The 20,424-nt window shown below is 39.1% G+C and overlaps 1 protein-coding gene across 9 annotated transcripts in view; it reads right to left on the bottom strand.

The window, feature by feature from the left end:
• The window catches only part of AKAP6 (A-kinase anchoring protein 6), a 626,632-nt gene that overhangs the window by 334,084 nt on the left and 272,124 nt on the right, over positions 1–20,424 (bottom strand). The window contains exon 1 of one of the 9 annotated variants that reach the window (XM_054449572.2): positions 2,021–2,450. The exons of the other annotated variants lie outside the window; for them this stretch is intronic. The gene's annotated coding sequence lies outside the window, so the exon portion shown is untranslated. Of the gene's footprint in view, positions 1–2,020; positions 2,451–20,424 lie in introns of those variants that run through there. 9 annotated transcript variants of the gene reach the window in all.

Raw genomic sequence — 20,424 nt, 5'->3', positions numbered from 1 at the left:
TTTTAGAAAATCCCCAAATACTTAGAAAAGAAATAATGCACTTCTAAATAATCCATGGGTCAAAAAAGACAAAATGTAAATGAGAAAGCATTTTAAATGAATGAAAACAAACATACAACATGAGATTCTCACTAAAAGCAGGACTCAGGAGATAATTTATGGCACCAAACACCTATATAAAAATGAGGAAATGTTTCAAATCAATGACTTCAGATTTCACTCTAGAAAAGGAAAAAGAACACTAAGATACTATGCATAGAGAGACCCTAACACTGTGACTCACATTCGATTACTGGCAAGCTATCCAGAGGATGAACTTTCTCAAAAATAACCCAAATCCTGCTAAATATCAACTCTCAGCCATTGAGGATGTATGCCCACAGTCTCCGGATCTCATAAACACCGTAGGCAGCACTTGGCAGAAACATAAGTTCTTTTTAAGAGACCAAACAAAGAAGTTAAGAATTGAAAGAAGGACATAACACATGCATACTGGATTTATTCACAGGAAGTAACTCTGGATGATCTACTTTTTAACTAGACAGCTCTCATACTTTAATTATAAGAATATATTTGGTTCATACGACTACTGTTGGGGACTTAAGGCTAACCTTTCATTAATATGAGTTAATGCTCATTAAATAACTAGGTTGAGCCATACAAAATTGCCATTTTTATAGGTCTAAAATTGTCAAATATTGGCAATTTCATATGGTTCAAGCTAATAATTCCTGAGGCTGCAATATGTTAACAATATGTTAGATGGGCAATAATACTGCAGCTTTTCAAGTATATTAGTGACATTAATATACAAACAGTAGGATAACATTCTTTTCAACTTTTATTTTTTTAATCTCAAGTCTCAGACCATGACCCTTCTCTCCAGAAAATCTTTCCCCACCAAAGGCACAATTTAACATTCAATATATCTAATAGGCCACTCCCAAATCCCCTTAGACATCCTTCTAAGGACCCCCAAGGGCTTAATGTGATCATATAATATACATATATATACACATGTACATATACATGTACATCTGTGTGTATACTTCAAGATCATAAAAATGCAGTTTTTGTTCCTGAGAAACTTATCCAAAGTTATGCACCATCAGCGAATCTCAATTTAAGAACCTGACATGCAAAAAAGAACCATCAAAGCATAAATTTAGTTGTAACTCTCTATTCATTTTATACATAGATTCCTTAAAAGTGATAAGCTTTCCAAGTATGTGTTAAGTCATTCTAATTACAAAACCTCATTTACATGTTTTAGGAATATGTCTGTCATGTGACATGAGGTATAAGTTTGAATAAATGCTGGACTAAATAACCTAATCAGGTAGAAGTCCCAAAGCATCATTTACAGTATTCACATACTTATACAGCATTTGTATACTTATTTTATGTGCCAGACACTTGAAGCCAAAACTAAATTTGATACTTTATAATACAGGTCAACATTGGGGTAAGAAGAACAACAATATTGCAGCAATTTATGTTACTTACACTGATATGGGCACAAACAGTAGTTTAACTGAGTTTATTTGGAAAAGAGTAGTGTTGATTTTCATCTTACTTGTCAAATAAAACCCAGACCCTATTAAGCAGTTTAAAAATATAAGAAAACCATATGTTCTGGAATATACTAACAGGCTTAACATTTTCTCCCACTGTTTCCCACAATACAAAAGCCTGCCTTTTGGAACAAGAATAAGGAAAATAAAACAGAAAAGAGGAAGGTAAATTTTAAGGATGCATTTTACCACATGCCAGATAAGTCGCACTTTGTGTGAATGCCCTCAGTCTCCCTTATGTCCTAGAATTTAAGTGAACTTGGGTAACAACAATATGAAGACGTTCATTTGGCATACTGTCTACCTAGGGAGTGAAGCAGTGTCCACTAACATAAATGTGCTATGTGCAGGAAAGAGGCTTGAGATTCTCATGCCCAACTCTGAAACTGAACAGTTTAATGACTTCTGTCAGTCTTACAAAGAATGCCAGATAAACAACAGCCTACCTGAACTGCACAGCAAGAGGTCCAAAATGTGGTGTGGTCCTAAACAGGCTGCTGTCACTTCATGTCCCTCAGCCAAGCCATTTGCTTCTGACAGCTACTCCACCACCAACCAACAGGTTGAAAGCAGAGCAGAGAAAGCCCAGATCTTGTAACTCAAGTCGCTTTGGTTTTTCATCAGCTGTCACTAGTTAACCAGCTTTACAAACAGAGAATCTAAAACATAACATATGACTTTCTTTCCATACCTGAACACTTAAGGGCTTTAGGTCTAACTGCCTAGAGGCTTGTTATGAACTGTAACTATAGCAAGGTTTCAAATCCTCAGTCACTCAGCTCCCAGACTGCTAAGTGGAATTTCATTCCACATGTGCCCCCACAATTAACAGGGTTATTTTAGGCACTGACCTAAGTTCTCAGAGAATGTAAGCTAATGGCAAAGGGTTGTCTAATGTGTCAGTTGCTTGGTTAAAATAGAAAGCTCACATGTAAAGCTTACAATCTGTGTGCAGTGCTTCCTCAACACCCCACAACATGGGGTGTAGTTTACTTTAGCTGACGAGAAACACTGAAGTTATACACCTATCTTTAAATACCCACAGAGCTTAGACCCGTCACTAATAAACATAGAACTATTACAGCTTTGTTAGAAATGTGGATTGTTAGGGAGTATAGAATTCAACAGAGGCATGCAAGTGACTTGGACAGCTGTTTTACGGAGCAATTTCAGATTCTGACTGCAGTATCCAGGCACATAGTGCATCATTCCCCAGGAAGTCCCAGTAAAAGTAAACTAACTGCCCAGAATCCTATAAAGAATACTTATTCCCTTCATAGAGAAAACTATAAATACAAGAATACTCTAAGCATTTTTCATAATTATGAAACAGTTCTCCTTTACAATTTGACACATAGCTACTAAAGCACGCTACCTCTAATAAAGTACTCCACCTACTGGCTAATATGACTGTTTTGCAGAAAAGAAAAGAAATTAGCAAAAAAATAAACAGTGGAAGGAAAACGCATAGTGCCTCCTTACGATGTGAGTTCCTCCATGCCAGCACTGAGCATTCTGAATCCCAGAAGTAACACAGGATAAATTCACAAATCTTCCAACTTCATCATCAACACCCTACTCATGGTTTCCACAAAAGTCAGAACTCCAGGAGAGACTCTGGATTTCCAGAAAGGGGTGGGCATAGCTAGATATAAGGAAGAATTTCCTGGGTTGGAGATTTGCCGAGAACTACTTGTAGAAAAAATGACTCAAACCTCATTATGAGAGAAGTTTAAATAAAAGGGTAAATAAATCTGTTGCGAATGGATAGCCATGGTCTCCCAAAAGAGAGAACACCAAAGTGGATAAAGTCTGAAAGTCCCTTCTCTTTCCTCGGCTACCACTCTCTCAAACTTCCTGACAGTCAGTTCAACGGCCACCTCCTCTGGAAGCCTCATGACTCTCCTTGCCTGGCTTAATGACCCTCCTCGGCGCTCCCAGGCTTTGCCTCTGCCTGACATCTTCATGTTCTGTTTACCTCCCTCACTCCCCAACTAAGAAAACCATAGTTGGCAGTTGCTATGTCAGGGTCATCTCTGCAGAGCTGGTTTAAAACAGCACTGGGCCCTTAACAAATGACAATGAATGTTTGCTAAATGAATGAATTCTGGAATATTATAGAATCAATGGAGCACACATAGCTTGCTTCTGGGTTCAGCAAGCTACCCCCAACCAACTCCCAGTCTCCTGAGATATTGTTAGTTCAGAGTGACCAGCAGTCCTGAGGTGACATAATGGATATCACGTAGGCTTCATTATAAAATACATTATAAAACTAAATGAATATTTGATGAAAGAACAAACAAATGATCCAATCGCATATCAAATCTTTTTAGTGTGCCTTAGGCCGGGTGCGGTAGCTCACACCTGTAATCCAATCCAAGCACTTTGGGAGGCTGAAGCAGGAGGATCACTTGAGCCCTGGAGTACAAAACCACCCTAAGCAGTATAGTGAAACCCCATCTCTACAAAAAAATTAAAATAAAAAATTAGCCAGGTGTAGTGGTGCAAGCCTGTTCCCAGCTACTTGGGAGGCTGAGGTGGGAGGACTGCCCAAGCCCTGGAAGTCAAGACCGCAGTGCACCGTGATCATACCAGTGTACTCCAGCCTGGGTGACAGAGAGAGACCCTGTCTCAAAAAACAAACAAACAAACAAACAAAAAAGAGTGTGCCTTAGAGCCCATTCTCAGCACCAGTCTTAAGCTAGGTTTGCTCCAGTCATTTCTGATGATAAATTAGAATCTACCTTCCTCAGGCCAAAAGGCTTTTAATCATAGTTCCTTCTCTGACAAACAGTTATCGTTTTTCTCCAGCACCCCAGTTCTGACTTTCCACAAGCTGAGGTTCTTCCATTTGTGATAATAATACAGAAAGGCAAGACACATCCCATAGTCAAAGCAAATTCACAATGTAGATTAATCACAGATTATAATGGTGGCATTTCATTTTTATGTGTTTCATAAACACCAGTTTGACATAAACTGGTGGCACTTTAACCTTTAAATTATTTGGATATCCTTTAAGAATAAGAAAAAGGCATATTTTTTAATAGGAGTGGCAAAAGTATTTGGACCACTGGAATATCTCTTAGGAGTTATTTTTTTCATCACTAGATTTTATCTATATTAGATAGCACAGTCCATGGAGAATTTTTTTTAAGAGAGAGAAAGATAATCCCAGTTCTGTGGTCAGTTATATCCTGGCAGGGAAAAAAAAGGAACATGTACTTCACAGGGATCTATTTTTAATTCTCATTTAAATAGCTGTCAGCTCTTGCCAGCACAAAAGAAGAAAGATGACAAAATGAAGACAAGATTTTGTGACTAGAACCAAGTATTAACATCAGTCTGGAAAGCTATGCTTATTTGAAACATATTCCTAAGAGAACTTAAGAAAAATACAAACATAATTTTCCATAAATCTGCCACACACTGAAAGTTATGTGAGAGAGATATATATATGCATGTATCCAAATGCCTCTCTCTCTCTCTCTCTCTCTCTCTCTATATATATATATATATATAAATAGAGGCATATGGCAAAGTTAATTATAAGGAGGTTTTTTCTAAGATTCCTGTAAGGAAAATCTATTTCTTTAATAGCTCTCACTGTGAAATATATTCATTCATTTAAATATAATTTGTTTATTTGATATACATTATATATTAGACTCTGTGCTCAGCTCTCAGAATTTAATAAATGAAAAGAACATGGTCCCTGTCCTCCAGGAACTTAAGAATCTAGAGAAAGAGATAGATAGGTAAATAATTACAACGTAGTTTGAGAAGCACAGTGATATCTACAGAATGTGTCAAGAGAACAGGAAAAAGAGGAGGGACACCTAACCCAGAAAAAGAGAGAGAAGGTAATTAGAGGAGGCGAGGCAAAGCTGAGTTCTAAAGGCCAAGTAAGAGAGAGCCAGACATGGGCAATGGGAGAAAGCATGCAAGGAAGAAGGGGCATCACATGAGATGTAGAAGGACAGTATGAGGTACTTTTGTTGAGGGGGCTGAAAATACCACAGTATGAGAAGAGCTTAGTTTGCAAGGGTGGGAATGAGCGGAGAGTCAAGAGATGTAACTGGATAATAAGATAACCCTCACACTTCAGGCTAGTCCAGAGGAAGGGATTTCTAGGATCACAGGTTGCATGTATCTTAATCTTGAGGGACTTCTACAGGCCTTTTAATGGTGGAGAATGTCAATTAAAACGATTTAGTTAAATCAGGATTTAGTTTCCCACTTGAGTTATGAATCATTGCAGATAAAATCAATTGTTGCTACATAGAAATTACATAGTTGATGTCTGAGATTATTCTACATAAAATTTGTACAACCTAATATGGGTGTTGGTATAAACATAAGATTAATTTTTAAAAGCAAACAATATATTTTAAGGCAATGATTCAGAATCACAAAGTCACTGGAGTTGGAAATATTCTAGTTCAATTTCCTCTTCTTGTAAAGGAGGAAATCAAGGTCCAGAGAGGCTGTCATGTGCTCCAGTCATATGCTGGAAAGGGGCAGCCCCTGAACAAGGACAGAAGTTTCTGAGTATCCCACATCACACACTGCCTGCCTTCAGTATCTGCCGCAGGGAGGAGAGCCACATAACATATGTAATTTTATCCTATGGGTTATAGAGAGCCACTTTTGGATTTTAAGCACAGTACCAAAAGTCTGAGTGAGATCTGTATTTAGAGGGATCTTTCCTTGTTTTGATAGAGGAGTGAGAGTAGAGGTCTTTTCATTAACTCAGAACAGTTAGACCTAAGCAAAGGCAGTGGAGATGGAAAGGAGTGAACAAATTATATAAATATTGGGAGATAAAATAGATGTAATTTGGTAACCAGTTGGACATTGTGGGAGAAGATGCATAGAAGTTAGGAGAAATAACTCTTCATTTCTTGGCATGGGTAATTGATTAAACCAGGAGGAAGCATCTGGTGGGATACACATGAAGCAATTAGGGAGAAGGGAGATTCTGCCCAGCTTTTGAGATGATCAGAATTAATCTGAGATTGGTGGGATGACAGATGCCACAGCCAGATCACCTTAGCAACCCTTAGGATATTAAATGTCTTGCCTAGTATTTGAGGTAGCTTGTGCTACCTTTGCTCCTCCCAGAGGCATCGACATAAAATTATCATCACTTTTCACTGATAATACTATTGCACTTTGACTGAATCTTAAATTGCCAAATTATATTATTTCTTGATATTTCCTTCTGATTATAGCAGACTAGCCTATGTAGACCAACTGCCTCACTGAGAACAACCAAACAAGCTAGACAAATAAGAATCAGTTCTGAAGATATAGTATAAATATTCTCATAGAGAATGCAAATTTAGAGAAGTAAGACATTTGGCACCATTTTCCCCCTCAAGGTCTTTGCAGATGTATAAGCCAAATCTAGAGGTTAAGAAGCTAAACTGAACTTCTAGCCATTTTCAGTGCTGGAGCTCAGAACCCACCAAGGAGGAGAGGCCCTGGTAAAAATTTAGGCTTTCAGAAGGACCTCTAAAGGACCACTTCAGAGGAGTAAAGGTAAAGGTAAACTAGAAATATTCCAGTCCTCGTAAGATGAATTCGGCTATAAACTATGAATATAACATAAAAGTTATACATCCACTTTGGATTGATTCATTCCAGGAAAGTAAGGTCTGTTTCATGTTTGAAAGAAATTTTTAAAAATTATATGGTGATCTGAATATATTAATTTTTAAAAAGTGTTTTATAAAAAGGCAACATTCACAGATAAACCTCATAAACATGTTGAGCAAAAGACAGCAATGTCAGGCCTCTGAGCCCAAGCTAAGCCATCATATCCCCTGTGACCTGCACATATTCATCCAGATGGCCTGAAGCAACTGAAGATCCACAAAAGAAGTGAAAATAGCCTTAACTGATGACATTCCACCATTGTGATTTGTTTCTGCCCTATCCTAACTGATCAATGTACTTTGTAATCTCCCCCACCCTTAAGAAGGTTCTTTGTAACTCTCTCCACTCTTGAGAATGTACTTTGTGAGATCCACACACTGCCTGCAAAACATTGCTCCTAACTCCACCGCCTATCCCAAAACCTATAAGAACTAATGATAATCCCATCACCCTTTTGCTGACTCTCTTTTCGGACTTAGCCCGCCTGCACCCACGTGAAATAAACAGCCATGTTGTTCACACAAAGCCTGTTTGGTGGTCTCTTCACAGGGACACAAGAGACACAAAAGAATATATGTGGCATGACTGTATTTACTTGAAGGACCAGATCAGGCAAACTATATTATTTAGAGATGCCTACATGGGCAGTAAGACTGTAAAGCAAGGAAATGATGATCAAAGTCAAAAAGTACATTACTTACGAAGGGCCACAGGGTATTCCACGTACTCTTCTCTGATCAAGAGTTTCTATTTTCCTTTCTCTGGCAAAGTTCTATTTTTGTTTTTTAATCTAGGTTGTTACAGGTCAGGTGCTTTCTGTAAAGTTTTTTTAATTAAAAACATTGCATATACACATATATAGCAATTTAAAAACATGAGAAAGGGGCTGAGCATGGTGGTGCATGCCTGTAATCCCAGCACTTTGAGAGACTGATTGGAAGAATTGCTTGAGGCCAGGAGTTCAAGACCAGCCTAGGCAACATAGAGAGACATCATCTCTATAAAAAATTTTAAAAATTAGCGAGACGTGGTGGCATCTGCCTGGAGTCCTAACTACTTGGGACGCTGAGGCAGGAAGATTGCTTGAGCCCAGGAGTTTGAGACTGTAGTGAGCTATGATCACACTACGGTACACAGCCTGGGTGACAGAGTGAGATTGCAGCTCTAAAAATTAATCAGTCAATCAAGCAATCATGAAAAAGGGAATACATATTGTTGGGAATAAAGGAAGACTTGAATAGGAGAATATACTGTGTTCTAAATATAAAGACTCAAGGTTATGGAAATGTCAAGTCTACCTAAAGTCATCTCTAAATGTAACATTATCCTAATGAAAACACCAAAAATATTTTATTTGATACTAGACAAGCGGATTATAAAATTTTAATGGAAAAATAAGCTATAAAGACGTAAAACCGGGGGTTTACCGGGAAAAATGGCCAAATAGGAATAGCTCCAGTCTGTGGTGCCCAGCAAGACCAATGCAGAAAGTGGGTGATTTCTGCATTTCCAACTGAGATACCTACCTCATTTCATTGGGACTGGTTAGACAGTGGGTGTAGCCCACCAAGGGGAGCAGAAGCCAGGTGGGGTGTCACCTCACCTGGAAAGCACAAGGGGTCAGGAAACTCCCTCCCCTAGGGCCATGAGTGAGGGACGGTGCTATCTGGTCCAGATACTATGCTTTTCCCACTGTCTTTGCAACCTGCAGACCAGGAGATTCCCTCCAGTGCCTACACCACCAGGGCCCTGAGTTTCAAGCAGAAAACTGGGCAGCCATTTGAGCAGACACCTAGCTAGCTGCAGGAATTTCTTTTCATATCCCAGTGGTGCCTGGAACCCCAGTGAGACAGAACTGTTCAGTCCCCCAGAAAGGGGGCTGAAGCCAGGGAGCCAAGTGATCTTGCTCAGCAAATCCCACCCCCATGCAGCCCAGCAAACTAAGATCCACTGGCTTGAAAATTCTCTCTGCCAGCACAGCAGTCTGAAATCCACCTGGACAATGCTCCAGCTTGGTGGGGGGAGGGGCGTCCACCATTACTGAGGCTTGAGTAGGCAGTTTTCCCCTCAAGTATAAGCAAAGCCACCAGGAAGTTTGGACTGGGTGGAGCCCACCACAGCTCTCAAAAGCTGCTGTGGCCAGACTGCCTCTCTAGATTCCTCCTCTCTGGGCAGGGCATCTCTAAAAGAAAAGCAGCAGCCCCACCTCCCTGGGACAGAGCACCTGCGGGAAGGGGTAGCTGTGGGCACAGCTTTAGCAGACTTAAACTTGCCTGCCTGTCAGCTATGAAGAGAGCAGCGGATCTCCCAACACAGCACTCAAGCTCTGATAAGGGACAGACTGCCTCCTCAAGTGGGTCCCTGACCCCAGGGAGATACCTCCCAGCAGGGGTCGAGAGGCACCTCATACAGGAGAGCTCCAGCTGGCACCTGGCGGGTGCCCCTCTGGGACAAAGCTTCCAGAGGAAGGAGCAAGCAGCAATCTTTGCTGTTCCTCAGCCTCCGCTGGTGATACTCAGGCAAACAGGGTCTGGAGTGGACCTCCAGCAAACTCCAGCAGACCTGCAGAAGAGGGGCCTGACTATTAGAAGGAAAACAAACAAACAGAAAGCAATAGCATCAACATCAACAAAAAGGATGACCACACAGAAACCCCATCCGAAGTTTACTAACATCAAAGACCAAAGGTAGATAAATCCACGAAGATGAGGAAAAACCAGCGCAAAAAGGCTGAAAATTCCAAAAACCAGAATGCCTCTCTCCTCCAAAGGATCACAACTCCTCGCCAGCAAAGGCAAAAAACTGGACGGAGGATGAGATTGACAAATTGACAGAAGTAGGCTTCAGAAGGTGGGTAATGACAAACTCCTCTGAGCTAAAGGAGCATGTTCTAACCCGATGCAAGAAAGCTAAGAACTTTGATAAAAGCTTACAGGAAGTGCTAACTAGAATAACCAATTTACAGAAAAACATAAATGACCTGATGGAGCTGAAACTATTCCAAACAATAGAAAAAGAAGGACTCTTCCATAACTCATTTTATGAGGCCAGCATCATCCTGATACCAAAACCTGGCAGAGACAACAACAAAAAAAGAAAATTTCAGGCCAATATCTTTGATGAACATTGATGCGAAAATCTTCAATAAAATACTGAAAAACCAAATCCAGCAGTACATTAAAACACTTATCCACCATGATCAAGTTGGCTTCATCGCTGGGATGCAAGGTTGGTTCAACATACACAAATCAATAAACGTCATCCATCGCATAAACAGAACCAAAGATAAAAACCACATGATTATCTCAATAGATGCAGAAAAGGCCTGGGATAAAATTCAACACCACTTCATGCTAAAAACACTCAATAAACTAGGTATTGATGGAACATTTCTCACATAATAAGAGCTATTTATGACGAACCCACAGCCAATATCATACTGAATGGGCAAAAGCTGGAAGCATTCCCTTTGAAAACCAGCACAAGACAAGGATGCCCTGTCTCATCACTCCTATCCAACATAGCATTGGAAGTTCTGGCCAGGGCAATCGGGCAAGAGAAAGAAATAAAGAGTATTCACATAGGAAGAGAGTAAGTCAAATTATCTCTGTTTACAGATGACATGATTGTATATTTAGAAAACCCCATTGTCTCAGCCCAAAACTTCCTTAAGCTGATAAGTAACTTCAGCAAAGTCTCAGGATACAAAATCAATGTGCAAAAATCACAAGCATTCCTATACAACAACAACAGACAGAGAGTCAAATCATGAGTGAACTCCCATTCACAATTACTACAAAGAGAGTAAAATACCTAGAAATAAAACTTACAAGGGATGTGAAAAACCTCTTCAAGGAGAACTACAAACCACTGCTCAAGGAAATAAGATAGGACAAAAACAAATGGAAAAACATTCCATGCTCATGGATAGGAAGAATCAATATTGTGAAAATAGCCATAATGCCCAAATTAATTTAAAGATTCAATGCTATTCCCATCAAGCTACCATTGTCTTTCTTTGCAGAATTAGAAAAAACTACTTTAAATTTCATATGGAACCAAAAAAGAGCCCATATAGCCAAGACAATCCTAAGCAAAAAGAACAAAGCTGGAGGCATCATACTACCTGACTTCAAACTATACTGCAAGGGTACAGTAACCAAAATAGTATGGTACTGGTACCAAAACAGATATATAGACCAATGGAACAGAGCAGAGGCCTCAGAAATAACACCACACATCTACGACCATCTGACCCTTGACAAACCTGACACAAACAAGCAATGGGAAAAGGATTCCCTATTTAATAAACAGTGTTGGGAAAACTGGCTAGCCATATGCAGAAAACTGAAACTAGACCCCTTCCTTACGCCTTATACAAAAATTAACTCAAGATGGATTGAAGATTTAAACATAAGGCCTAAAACCATAAAAACTCTAGAAGAAAACCTAGGCAATACCATTCAGGACATAGGCATGGGCAAAGACTTCATGACTAAAACACCAAAAGCTATTGCAACAAAAGCCAAAATTGACAAACGGGATCTAATCAAACTAAAGAGCTTCTGCACAGCAAAAGGAATTATCATCAGAGTGAACAGGCAACCTACAGAATGGGAGAAAAATTTTGCAATCTATCCATCTGACAAAGGGCTAACATCTAGAATCTACAAGGAACTTAAACAAATTTACAAGAAAAAAACAAACAACCTCATCAAAAGGTGGGCGAAGGGTATGAACAGACACTTCTCAAAAGAAGACATTTATGCAGCCAACACACATATGAAAAAAAGCTCATCATCACTGGTCATTAGAGAAATGCAAATCAAAACCAAAATGAGATACCATCTCACACCAGTTAGAATGGCAATCATTAAAAAGTCAGGAAACAACAGATGCTGGTGAGGCTATGGAGAAATAGGAATGCTTTTACACTGTTGGTGGGAGTGTAAATTATTTCAAGCATTGTGGAAGACAGTGTGGCGATTCCTCAAGGATCTAGAACCAGAAATACCATTTGACCCAGCAATGCCATTACTGGGTGTATACTCAAAGGATTATAAATCATTCTACTATAAAGACACATGCACACGTATGTTTATTGCAGCACTATTCACAATAGCAAAGACTTGGAACCAACCCAAATGCCCATCAATGATAGACTGGATAAAGCATATGTGGCACATATACACCATGGAATATTATGCAGCCATAAAAAAGAATGAGTTCATGTCCCTTGTAGGGACATGGATGATGCTGGAAACCATCATTCTCAGCAAACTAACACAGGAACAGAAAACCAAACACCACATGTTCTCACTCATAGGTGGGAGTTGAACAATGAGAACATATGGACACAGGGAGGGGAACCTCACACACCAGGGCCTGTCAGGGGATGCAGGGCAAGGTGAGGGATAGCATTAGGAGAAACACCTAATGTAGATGACAGGTTGATGGGTGCAGCCACCACCATAGCCCATGTATACTATGTAACAAACCTGCACGTTCTGCATATGTATCCCAGAATTTAAAGTACAATAAATAAATTTAGGGGGCACAGTGGCTCACACCTGTAATCCCAGAACTTTGGGAGGCTGAGGCATGCAGATCACCTGAGGTTGGGAGTTCAAGTCCAGCCTGACCAACGTGGAGAAACCCCATCTCTACTAAAAATACAAAATTAGCTGGGAGTGGTGGCATATGCCTGTAATCCCAGCTACTCGGGAGGCTGAGGCAGGAGAATTGCTTGAACCTGGGAGGCGGAGGTTACAGTGAGCCGAGATCGTGCCATTGTGCTCCAGCCTGGGCAACAAGAGCGAAACTCCATCTCATAAAAAATAAATAAATAATTTTTTTAAAACAGACACAAAACCTATAAGAGAAAAAAAATCAATAAACTTCACTATAAAACTGTTTTACATTCCTATTTGAAATAGAAAATGGTATAAACAAAGTTAAAAGATAAACGGCAAACCAAGAAAAGTATTTGCAAATATGCACACTATTTTCTACAAATCAACAAGACTCGACAAAGTTCACAAAACCTTCATAAAGAAAAAGTATTATAATAAAGATTATACAAAAGAGAATACAAATGCCTTTTAAATATATGAAAAGATTTTCAACCTCACTTTCAATAACAGAATTAAAAATTAAATCACACTGAAATACCATGTTTTACCTATCAGATTAGCAACATTAAAATATTGGTGAGGATGTGTTGAAAGAAGCATGTTGATATCTTGTTGAAAAGAATATAAATTAGTGTAAGATTACAGAAGACAATTTGGCTATATCTAACAAAATTACCAATGCAAGATATATACATATATATATACACAGACACACACACACACCATTTGACCCAGCAAAACACAATTCTAGAATTTTTTTTCTCACAGATATAGTCACATTACAGAAGAAGACATTACAAAGTTATTCACCACATTACTGGAAATAACATAAAACCTCCATTAATAGAGGACTAATTAAATTGTGTTTTTACATATGGTAGAAAACTATGCAGTTGTTTACAGCTCGTAGTATTCTTATTTGGGACATTTTCTGAGTTGTATTGTTATATTAAAAGTCTGTAATACTTTTATACAAATGAAAAAACAAGATAACGCATTCACTCATAAATATTCCTTGAACATATTTTCTGTGCCAAGCACTTTTCTAGGCCCTTGGAATACAGCAGAGAACAAAACAGGAAAAGACAGTAAGTAAATAAAATATAGTATGTGTCCAATAGTGTTGATTGCTCTAAAGGAAAAGAAAAGCAGTACAGTAGTGAGGATGATGCTTTATAGACAGTGGTCAGGAAAGAATCTCTGACAAGTGATATTTGAATTGAGACCTAAAGGAAATGAAGGTTGAGACAGGAGGGTATCTGGGGGAAGTATATCCCAGGAAGTCAGAAGAGCAAGTGCAAAAGCTCAAAAGTATGACTAGTCTTAATATAGAGAATGGCTAAACAAAACTGAACGAAAGGGAGAGTATAGGAGATGTAGCCAGAAATGTTGGCAGTGGGAAGAGAGGGGCAGTTCACACAGAGCCACTGTAAGAACTTCAGGCTTTTATTCTCAGATAGGACACCACCAGATAATGTCACAGGTTGTTTTCCTGAGAAGGAGATTCAAATATGGAGATTAGTGTGCAGGAAGTTTATTAAGGAGTTATCTTGGGATGACCCCCTAAGCAAGGGGAAGGAAGGAAGTAGGGCTGAGGAAAGTTGGGCTGTAATGCAGTCTCAACTAACGGGCCAGTCCACCCACATATGGAACTTTGAAACTGAGAAGGCCCTTCAATTTGTTCCAAGATGGAACAAAGGAGCCAGAATTGTATAGCTCCCATAACAACGAGTCCTTAAGTATGGGATGAAAACTGAGATCACAGTGAGAAAAGAGGAAGTGGAAACAGTAATTGGAGATAATTTTTCAAGGATTACTGCTCTAAGAGGAGCAAAGACATTGGGTAGTAGCTGGAAAGGAATATACAAGTCCAAGAAAGTTCCTCCTGTTTCAGGCTGGGAGATGTTACAGCTTGCTTGTATACAGAAGGAAATGTATATGGTTTTGCTGTGTCCCCACCGAAATCTCATGTTGAATTGTAGCTCCCATAATCTCCACAGGTCATGAGAGGGACCCGGTGGGAGGTAATTGAATCATGGGGGCAGTTTTTCCCCTGCTGTTTCTGTGATAATGAATAAGTCTCACAAGATCTGACGGTTTTATAAAAGGGCAATTCTCCTGCACATGTTTTCCTGCCTGCCGCCAAGTAAGGTATGCCTTTGCTTCTCCTTTGCCTTCTGTCACGAATGTGAGGCCTCCCCAGCCATGTAGAACTGTGAGTCCATTAAACCTCTTTTTCTTTATAAATTACCCAGTCTCGGGTATGTCTTTATTAGCAGCATAAGAACAAACTAATACAGGAATACAGGAATGATGCCATTTGTATTTGCTCTGGAAGGATGTATATGAAACTGATAGCAATGATTGCCTCTGGATCATTGGATCTGGGAACTGTGAGGCAGGAGAATAGCGGTAGGGAGAAGTGTCCTTTCAGTGTTTACCATCTTGGAATTTTATTTCTTTGCACGGATTATCTAATCAGGGGTTATAGATCAATCAATACTGAACAGATAAAGTAGATCTTTATATATGGATACAGAAATAGATCCTAAAATATACAAAGTAAGAGAGTTGGCTACATAATAGTAATAAGTGTTTTAAAAATTATATAAATATGAAATATGGACTAAAAGTCTAGAAGAATACAGACCAAGTTGTCAATAGGAGTTAACTCTACAGAACATGAAAAGAGAATTCTCACTTATCTGTTGCTTGATGTTTTTTGTAACAATCTTATACATCAGAAAGAAATATGTATTTCATATTTTTAAAGTATCTTTACCATATATTAATCCATAAATATGAATTAATTGTGTGTTGAAGCAACAAGGAAACCAGCTAGACATTTTCCTGGACCAGTAGGATCTTCAGGCTTGAGTGGGCAGAAATGAAGGCCCAAGGAGAATAAGAAGAATCAGACCTGGGCATAAAAGTATATTGAAGTCTGGCTCCTGAGAGTTTGTGTTGCATCACTTTACATACCAAATCTCACCTACCATAGTGACACCTAAATTCAAATAAATGATAAATGAAAATAGATTTTTAAACAACTTTGGGTTCTAAAAACATTCTGGCTCCATTCTGGTTTATACTAAATCACCAAACTGCTTCCTTCCCTCAGAATAGTTGCATGAGTCACTTTACACAAATATCTACAAATTACAGTAAGAAATTCAACATCAGAGCACATAACTGACCACGAATGGACACCTTCATTATGACTAGGGCACAACTTTTTAAGAAGAAAGTCCTTTGGATCCTGCATACTGTACTATTGTTTCAATCATCAGACGTGAGGGCTTAACCCAGATCTTTCATTAATGCAAGATCCCACATTAGAGAATTTACTATTCAGGTCAATTGTGAATTTTTTTCCTCTTCAATTGTGACCCCAGCATTTTTAGTTGGGGCTATGATTTTTTTTCACCCAACTCTAAAGAATTGTTCAACTGCTTGTTCTAAATATCTGATATAGGAGTTAATATTTTTCTCTCAATCAACCAGCTCTCTATCACTTGTTTGAATTAGGAAATAGACGTTTAGTAAAATACCTCAAAGACAGACTAGTAAGAGACACAAACCCCAACTCCAGGGTCCAATTCCCCTACATTTGCAGAGATACTGTTTTCTCCTCTCACAACTCAAGGCACCCAGGAAATCCTAAATCGGCCCCACAGGGCCTAAACCATCACACACCAGTATGAGGAAGGTAAAGATTTGTAATCTGTCTTAGCCCATCGGGACAACTATAATAAAATACCATAAATTGGGTGGATTATAAACAATACAAATGTATTTGTCACAGTTCTGGAGGCTGGGAAGTCCCAGATCAAGGTGCCAGTAGATTCAGTGTCTGGCAAGGGTCCTCTTTCTGACTCACAGATAGTGTCTTCTTGTTGTGTCCTCATGTGACAGAAAGGCAAGGGGTCTCTCTCAGGCCTTATAAGGGCACTAATCCCATTTATGAAGGCTCCACCCTCATGATGTGACTACCTCCCAAAGGCCCCACCTTCTAATATATCTCCTTGGAGGTTAGGATTTCAACATACAAATTTGTAGGGGGACACAAATATTCATACCATAGCAAAACCCCTTAGTAATTAATTTAGCAGAGATTTTCTGAGCATAAGAGTTGTGAGAAAAATAAATATATAGGCCCATCTATATGACACACAAAAAACTATTCAGGAAATAATACTAAGTTAAAGAAACAATGTATAAAATTGTTATAGAATCTGAGTCCAATTTTTTATTAAATGTAAATAACTAGAAAAAGTAAATATATCAAAAATGGTAATAGTGGATATCTCTAGTGGTCCACGGGTTATTTTTATTTTCTTCTCATTTTTATAAGAATATGTATTAATCACATAATGAAGAAAACAATAGAAGTAATTTTTAAAAGCAATTGTATACAACACTGAAAATCAATCAAAGTGAGGAGTCAATGTTTACTTGGTGTAAGTCATATGTGGTCCACTGATTATTTTTATTTTCTCCTCATTTTTATAAGAATATGTATCAGTCATATAATCAAGAAAAACAATAGAATTTTTAAAAGCGATTGTATATAATATGAAAATATCAAAGTGAGGAGTCGATATTTACTTGGTATAAGTCACATGTTCCTAAGTCTAAAGCCTGAGTCAATGGAATTCCTTTTCAGAAAGCATTCTCCCCATATTCCTAGGAGTCCTTTAACATGTCAAATTCTCATCTCCTCTCCTCCCAATATATTTTCTTCAGCTCCCTCTAATTTAAGACTATCTCTTTCTTTGTGGATACTAATTTTATTCTGAGCCAAAGAGGGGACATAGTAGGAATTAGGAATTCTTGGCCATTATACCAAGGGATCCTGTTTATGCTTCTCTTCCATTTCCTATCTTACACTAACCATTTTCTCTTCCTCTATCTGCACAGCCAGTCTCTATCCATCCCCATTTCCTGCCTAAAAAAGCTATAATCATCTTTCTTTATATTTAGTCATCACAATGTAGTTTATGTGTTCTAGGAGCTCTCTATAAAATCAACCTGAATGTTCACCTTCTTTCCCCGACCAGCCTTGCGCAGACCTATATTTCAGGCTAAATCTAGTTTTCTACTTGCTGATGATCTCTTTCTGGCATCGAATTACATTTTTGTGTTTTTTTATGGTAGAGGTCTCCTCTGATGTGTCTTTTACCACATTTGGTTTTCCCTCGGAAGATATTTAGCCCATCTTTTATCCTTGTCACCCATGGGCTGTTAGTGTTACTGCTGCTCCTTCACATCTTGACTCCAGTTGGAGCTTGGAATTCTCCTTCTCACTATTCACTTGATCATTCAGTCATCTGTTTAGCAGACAGACCCGCATTTCCCTGACATCTATTCCATAGTTTCACAGATCTGGGCATGATGTCTTCCTGACACATCTGATGGCAATCACACAGGGACTTGGCTTGTGGGCACACATACATGTATGTGTGTGTGTGTGACTTCTTGGCAACAACATTCACTAATGTTGGCTCTTAATCACTGAATAAGAACACCTAAAACTCCATACAAGGCAAATGCTCAGCACATGCCTTTGCTTTGAATCTTCGAGTTTGCTTTTGGCATTTAGTGCTGATGCCCACTATGTCTGTCAAGCCATGTGAAAGATTCACTAGGGAGGCTAAATCCCAGCCATGCAATGCCTGTTGACAGGAGAAACTAAGATTCTCTCATCATTCTAGCTATATTTATAAAGTGCTCACTATGGCCAGGCATCATTTTAAGCATTTCACAAATACTATCTAACTTAAGGCTCATTGCAGCTCCATGAGGTGGATACTCTTATCATGACCATCATTTTACAGAAAGAAGAAAATGAGGCATAGTGAGCTGCCTTATGTAGCCCTGTAAGAAGTGGAGCTGGAATCTGAACCCAGACAGTTGGGCGCCAAGAATCAACTCTCTTAACCTCCATTCTAAATTGCCTCTCAGCTGTAGCAAGATTGCAATAAAGAAAAATGCTTCATTACTGAAAAGATCTGGCTAAATATGATTTTTGGAACCAAAGTAATAAATATGCCAGAAGGCATTTTTGCAAGTCGGTGACACAACACCGTCTTGAAATTGCAGCACTAAATTCATTTGTTAGGACAGACATTCACGTACATATAACAGCCAAGTTGCCTAAGAGTTGAGCTCCAACCTGCCAGCCTCAGCCACTGCTTGGGAGAACTGTGAACCCCAACCTCAGCTTTCCTCTTCAGTTGCTTCTATGTATAAGATGGACCCAGGACCCCTCTTAAGGGCCTGCTATCCTCCCTCCCACACCCCCTTCAACACCGCCAGGCATGGAAATAAAGGAAGATCTTGAGCTCCTTCAATGGAAATTACAGGCACCTAGCTAGCCCTGAGAAGTAAATGAGCAACTTGATAAGCAAGAAGGTAACAGCAGCTTAAAACAATAGCCAAGGAAGTTAGGATCATGAGATGTTCCCTATAGAAATTAAAGATAACACCTTAACGTGAGCTGTTTTTCGGAAACCCAGACCCCTTCCAAATGGATCCACTGGCATGTTGACCTCAGATAAAAGGGAACTGAGGACTGAACTCTGACTGCTGTTCTTTGTTCTAAATTTCTTCCTCAAGAGCCTGGAAGAGGTCATACCCATGAGCCAGAGCTAACTTTCTTTTCTGCTGATCACAAATTTTTAGATAAAGCCTCATCTCCTTAACCAATTGCAAATCAGGAAACCTTTGACTCTATCTGTGACTTGTAAGCCCCCGCTTTAAGATATCCCACCTCTTTAGGCCAAACCAATGTATAATCTCTATGTATTGATTTATGACTTTGTCTATAACCTCTGCCTTCTCACCTTTAAAAGGTCTTACTTGAAAGCCACTGCGGAGGTTAGGTCTTAAGTGTGAGCTGCTGATTCTCCTCACTTGGCATCCTGCTATAAATGCTTCACTTTCTCTTGCAGCAATCCCTATGTCAGTGTTTGGCTTTGCTACACCAGGCAAGGGGATCCCAGTTTAGTTTGGTAACACTTATGGAAATTTCCTATTATTTTAGCACTGTGATTCAGAAAGATCTTCAACTTGCGGCCCAGTGTCTGAAGGTTTTAATCTTCATCTGACACAAGTCAAATATGACTAGATAAAATTCGATGGGAAATAGGGCTAAAATCCAGTAGGAGACTTGCATTCTATACAAAAATCTTATTGCAATATATCTTTGAGGATAATGCACACAAGGAAAGTTCAACTTAAACCTCTCCCAGATCCTACTTTGCTGTTTACTTATGTCCAAGTAGGGTCTGAGATGACTTTGGGGGCTTCCAAATAAGGAGGCACTATGCATTTCCCCCCAAGCCTCTCAACTCAGTAAGGAAGTGCTTCTATATAGATCCACCCTCCCTGCCTAGCCTTCTATGGACAAAGATTTTTAAAACTAATCATTATAAAAACTTTAAGAGCATGAGGTCAGAATTTTTGTCACTTGTGTTTACTGCTATGCCAAGAATAGTTTGACATATGGTAGGCATTAAATATTTGTTGAATTAATATAAGGTCCTAGAAAA

Source organism: Pongo pygmaeus, chromosome 15 (assembly GCF_028885625.2).
Source record: "Pongo pygmaeus isolate AG05252 chromosome 15, NHGRI_mPonPyg2-v2.0_pri, whole genome shotgun sequence".
Taxonomy (NCBI): Eukaryota; Metazoa; Chordata; class Mammalia; order Primates; family Hominidae; genus Pongo; species Pongo pygmaeus.
This window is presented reverse-complemented; position numbering and strand designations above follow the sequence as displayed.